The sequence below is a fragment of the Rhinatrema bivittatum genome, chromosome 7 (assembly GCF_901001135.1).
Source record: "Rhinatrema bivittatum chromosome 7, aRhiBiv1.1, whole genome shotgun sequence".
Classification (NCBI taxonomy): domain Eukaryota; kingdom Metazoa; phylum Chordata; class Amphibia; order Gymnophiona; family Rhinatrematidae; genus Rhinatrema; species Rhinatrema bivittatum.
The window spans coordinates 9,845,120-9,851,261 of NC_042621.1; the positions used below are offsets into that span (position 1 = coordinate 9,845,120).

Sequence of the window (6,142 nt, forward strand, 5' to 3'; positions counted from 1 at the left end):
CAAAACGACTTGCATCTAACCCCAGGGGGACAAATCCAAAAACACCCAGGGGGACGAACCCAAGAAAAAGCCAGAGAATTACTCACTGAACATGTACGCAAGCCTACGACAGCACAAAGAGTAACCAAAGATTCCCAACCACCTGAATCGGTTTTTGACTTGGAAATATAAAGAATTAAAGAGTCATGACCCAAAGTTACATGTTTGGCCAGTAAGCCCGAAAGCTCCACCCTTCTAGTAGCTCTAGCCACTAACTCGCCAACCCGAAAAGCCCCGAAAAAGGCAAATCAAAAGCTACCCAAAAAAAACAGCATTCATATTGCGAAGAACAGGTACTTGGTAAAATATTTTTATTTTATTTATTTATCGTTTTATATACCGTCATTCGGTTTCGCCATCCCAGAGCTTAAGCAAAATGTCATGAGTAATAGGCAGTCTCCCATCTGGGATTTTTCACTAATCCTCTGGACCACCCAAGCAACAATCTGCAAATCAAAATCGGCCCATCGGGAAAACTCCACCCATGCGCTCGCATGAACAATGAATATACAGTTAATTGTGTAGCCACCGACGATTTGGTCACACCCCCGCTCTTGCTTTCTCGAGAAACTGTAATAAAAGCACATCAGACACTAGACCCCCACACCAGCCCAAGGAGGAAAGGAATGACACCATCCTTACTAGCATCATTCACATAACTCATCCAAGTAGAAGGGGTTAATGATGCCTACAGCAACTTCCATGCTTCCAGGAACCAAATTTCCAAAGGAAAGGCGGTACAACAGCTCCTTATGGATCTGCTTCCGGAGCAAGCTGGCAAAACAGATCCCACTTGGAATGAGAGAGAGAATCAGCCACACCATTAGCTACTCCAGGCACATGTTGAGTCCAAATGGTTACATTTAAAGACATACAACGAAGGATTAATTCCCGCAACAAATCAGAAATAAGCAAACACTTAGCTGATCGTTTGTTAATAACTTCAACTACACCCAGATTGTCACACCAGAATATAACTTTTTTATTACTAAGACGCGAGCCCCATAAACAAACCACGACCACTATCAGAAATAACTCTAGGAAAGTGATGTTCTTTGTAGTTCCTAGTAATTTCCAATCCTCGGACCATAAGACTGCACACCATAAGCCTTGGCAGTAAGCACCAAAACCAACGGAGCCCGATGCATCAGCAAACAAATCTAAATCCTGACTCGACAAGTAATCCGACTGCCAAAACGAAGTCCTGTTAAAGTCAGTTAAAACCTATCCCAAATTCGCAAATCGTCACGCATTCCCTTGTTAATACAGATATGATGGTAACTCCTGCTGACCCCACCCATAGCGAATGAAAATCTGCGAAGAAACACCCTTCCCAACGGAATGATCCGGCAAGCAAAGTTTAAACTTCCCACTAATTCCTGAAGCTCCAGCAATGTCAACTTAGTCCGCAATAGCACACTTCTAACTTACTCCCTCATGTTATTCACCTTGTCTAAAGGCAGGCAGGAAATAAATCATAGCCAGCAAGTCTAATTCAGTCCCAAGAAAGACCAACTGCATACTAGGACCTTCCATTTTGCTCTCCTCAATAGGAATCCTAAAATCCGCCGCCACCGCACAAAAGCATTGCAGCAAATCGGCGCATTCAGCAGGCGCCTTTCTGCCAACCAACACAAAATCACCCAAGTAGTGGATAAAGTTAGAGGAACCCAAGTGCTGTTCGACCACCCAATGCACGAAAGTGCTAAAGGCCTCAAAATACACGCATGCAATAGAGCAGCCCATGGCATACACTTGTAAAAATAATAAGCATTATCAAAATGAAAACCTAATAAATAAAAATTAGTCGGGTGAAGAGAAAGCAATCTAAAGGCAGACTCTATATCCACTTTAGCCATTAAGGTTCCCCTCCCAATGTTGTGGACCATCTGCACGGCAGAGTCAAAGGACCATACAGAGCTCCTTAGGGTTGAAGTCATTCACTGAATTTCCTTTAGGGAAGGACAAGTTGTGGATCAACCTGTACTTTCCCGCTTCCTTTTTTAGGATCACTGCTAAAGGCGATAACACCATCGTCTGAAACAGAGGATCAGCAAAAGGACCCACGATTCTCCCAGGCACAATCTCCCCCTCTAATTTCTCCTTAACTACCTTCACCATTCTACGCACTGATGGGCAATTCCTCTCCCCCAGCCCCCCCAACAGTCAGGACCCCTAAACGGAATATGAAAGCCAAACAGAAATCCCTGGTATAAAAGAAGTCCTATCTCCATACGTAGATAAACCTGAAGCCATGGCCACAAAACATTGCCTTCAGTTGGTGTTGGGGCTCGCTCAAACGATTCACTGACTGGGACCCTTGGAGGAGGGTCCAGTAGAGGCCCCGTCTTGCTTGAAGCATTTAGAGGCTGAGTGGTTTGCGCCACAATTCGAACAGACATGCTTAAACTTACAGTCTGGGAACAAGCATCCGGAACAATTAAATCGCCAACAGACATCTGAAAAGGTTGTCGCCGCCTGACCCATTCCTCCCGGCACGGGACCAGCTCAAAAGGGCCAGCCACTGGAAGCAGTCGCATTACCACTCACTGAGGAGGAACTTTTACTTTTCATTTGGGTCAGCCATAGCCCAGCATCGCGAGTACCCCACGACATAAACGTATTTTCCTCCATAGAGTCCCGGAAACGCTCGTCATAACTGAGCCAGGACCAACCCTCCTATTCTTTACTGGCAGCCAAAATGGCACGGCATAAGCCAGCAAAAGTCCATACTGAGAGGGGTTGTGATGACCCACAACACTTGCAGCCAAAAGAAGGCTCTAATCCAATTGTGGATATTACGTGGCACCTTTTTCTGAGTCCCAGGGAAACAATTAATGTTCCCTTTCTTTCTTTTCTCTCGTCTCTTACCTCTCCGACCCTCCGGTAATTTGAAAATGTCAACATATCTACGACATCTAATCTTTTTCCTCAGCTCTCTGGGCACACCCTCCCACATTTCCGTAAAAATCACTAGGGCAGTGGTACCTCTGCCGTTACCTTTCTCCTTAGCTATAATGCCACCAAAGGGAGAGGAACCTCTTGAACCCGACGAGGATGAAGAGGAAGACGACAACAATGAATCTTATGAACTAGAACTACTAGCTTTCTTCTTGTGCTTAGACTTCGCCCGCTTTTTACTAAACTCGCTCGCTTTCTCGCTATGCGTGACACTCCTGCGACCACCCGACCTCCCACTGCTCTACCCTCCTCACTTCCAACAGCCGACGAATCTAATGTTTCCTGAGACTTGGCAAGGGCCGTTTGCTCCACCACCCCTGCCTGCCCTTACAGAACCCCCTGAAGATAACTCACCATGTTGCCCTACACTGGTGCCCGGAGACGGAGCGATGACGATATTCTCTGCTGCAGATGCAGGATCATTGCGCCACGATTCTTGCCGAGAAGTACCTAGTCTCTCTGTGGAATCTCACGCTGAAGTACTCTGTGGAAGAAAACAAGAAGCCGCAGCCACCAGACCAGCACTGCTCGCAGCACCCATACTTCCACTCGTCGCAATCACTCCTCTGTCTGCTCCAGTTACACCAGGAGGAAAACCTTAGCCAGGATAGTTCCTCATAGAAGGACACCATCCCATCTGACCAAGATTATCAGCACTGGACCTCCAAATTCTGGACCATAAGGCAAGAAAATGGGAGGGGTGCCTCAATTCATGGTGCTCAAAGAAGGCCCTGCAAAATCCAGACTTAGCTGCTGGAAGAAGGAGACCTCTCTGAGGGAACCACTGTGGACTGAGGGAACCACTGTGGCCCTCACAAGGGCCCCTAAACTAAGGGAAATGCCCCGACCTGCTATCGGGGGGGGGGGGGGAACCTAGTGTAGGATTCCCCTCAGCACGCCCTACTCCCCCAAAACCTTCTGAACCTGATCTCGCTGCCTCACTCTGCCACCCTCCCAACCATTCGGGGCCTCAAAATACAGGACTTAGAGCCATTCCCCCAAAAGGAAGCTCCCACACCTGTTCTCCCTTCCACATGGGGTGGGAGTGCAGACCCATTACCAACCATCCCATGTGAAGAAGGGGCATCATCTGAGGCAGGTTAGGAGCTACAGTCGTAGCACATCCAACCAGAGGAGCACCGTTCTTTTGCACTTCCTCCCTCCCCTGTGCAGAGACCAGCCCGGACGGCTGACCGGGGGTCTTTTCATTATCAGCACGGCCCATAGGCTTGGGAGCAAGGCCGTTCTCCTTTCTTTCCGGTCCTGCCTCCAACTCCAACTCCCTTGCCTAATCGCAAGGGAAGTCTGCCTCGGAATGGTGACCGCATTGCTCGTCAACAGATCACTTACCCGGGGAAACCAGGCCAGTGGAATGCAACCCCAGGTGCGCTGGCAACTGCCACTGATCCGACTCCACTGCTTCACCAACTTCGTCCGCTGCCACCACTGCCTCCTCCGACTCCATCCTCACCCGGAGAGTAGCTGATACAGTCAGGAGGGAACTGACTGCAAACTGACTGCAAACAGGAACCAGACATGCACACCGCGAAGTCAGACCACAGAAAAGAAATGGCAATCAACCGAAGCGACTGAGCGGAGGCAATGGAGTGAGGGAACTCCGTAGCGCCTTGAGGAGCCCGCTTCTAACCCCACCCCCTCCCAGACTGACTAGGCTCAAGAGAGCCAATCTGCTCCCCGGGATCGCGGTTCAAATTTGAACCAAGTCACGGTCCTAAACTAAGGACTGGATACAGTCAGTCACCCCGATCCTCACTGAACCCACCACCACCTCCACCTCCACCACCATGATCATTACAGCTCGCGCCAGGAGAGAGCCTGGCTCCACATTACAGCGTGCATGCGGGCACAAGGCTGCCTGCACTTTCTTACTCCAAAAGAAGTCTTGCCAGAGACATATACAAAGGCATTATCACCTCCTTTGTCCTACTAGCTGTTCCTCTACCTTTGCTTCCAAGTATCCTTCTGGCTTTTCCTGTCTTATCTACTTGTTTGGCCACTTAAGATCATCAGATTTGATCACCCTCAGATCCCGTTCTTGTTTTGTGCATACAAGAATTTCACCCCATATTGAAGTACTCCCTTGAGATTTTGAAACCCAAATGTATGACCCTACATTTTTTTGCATTAAAATCTTAACTGCCAGACTCTAGACCATTCCTCAAGCTTCACTAGATCTTTCCTTACTTTTCACATCTTCCTAGGTGTCTACCCTTTTGTAGATTTTGGTATCATTCTCAAACAGATAAACCTTTCCCAATAGTCCTTCCACATATGAAAATGTTGAACAAAATCAGACCAAATACCAATATCTGTGGCACACCATTGAAGCTTCCCCCTTTCCTCAGACTGAACTCTGTTTACCAGGGAGAGAAGTCCAGAGGTCATAGCAAACGATCCAGGGATTGAATTCCACAGCCCCAGCTTCCAGAGGTCCCGCATCCTTTGCAGTAGAAGAGGAAAGGGAGGCTCATCTGCATACTGCTCCCAGCATCCCCCGGGAGAGGAATCCAGAGGTCACAGCAAGCGATCCAGGGATTGAATTTCACAGCCCCAGCTTCCAGAGGCCCCGCATCCTTTGAAGTAGAAGAGGACCAGAAGCATGCGCCTAACAGCATGCAAATCTCAAACCCTTCAATTCTTTGAGTGAAGATCAATTTAATAGTGGTTAAAGGGGATTGGTAAGTAAAGCTCTGGGAAATCTTTGGACATAAAAATTTGGAGAAAGGTGAAATAGTGGGATATATTCTTTAGTGTGTATATGTGTGTGTCTGAGGTAATAAGCAAGCCAGAAAGAGTTAATTCTAGTGTCTGTCTTTCCCACCCACTCAACCCTTGATTTTTAGGCAAGAGACACTTTCTCATTAAAAATCAATCAGGTTCTTATCTAAATCTTACTATGGTACCAGCCCTTACTGAAAGTTTAATCATCCCCTTGTAGGACACTAGCTAATTAATTAGTAAATTCACCTGTAAATTTAAAGTACTCTAATTCCAACTCCCTTAGTATCCTAAACTTAACTAGCAGATTAATTAGTAAATACACCTGTCTGTGCTGTATTCCTATTTTATGTGTATCCGTGTACGGCCGGGATGGGGTTCTGATGATGAAGATCTGCACTTC

General features: G+C 47.4%; 1 protein-coding gene across 1 annotated transcript in view; it reads right to left on the reverse strand.

Annotated features, from left to right (window-relative positions):
- The window catches only part of LOC115094992 (1-phosphatidylinositol 4,5-bisphosphate phosphodiesterase gamma-2-like), an 85,035-nt gene extending 80,875 nt beyond the window's left edge, over nucleotides 1-4,160 (reverse strand). The window contains exon 1 of the mRNA XM_029608132.1: nucleotides 3,355-4,160. The gene's annotated coding sequence lies outside the window, so the exon portion shown is untranslated. The remainder of the gene's footprint in view (nucleotides 1-3,354) is intronic.
- Nucleotides 4,161-6,142: the final 1,982 nt, after the last annotated feature.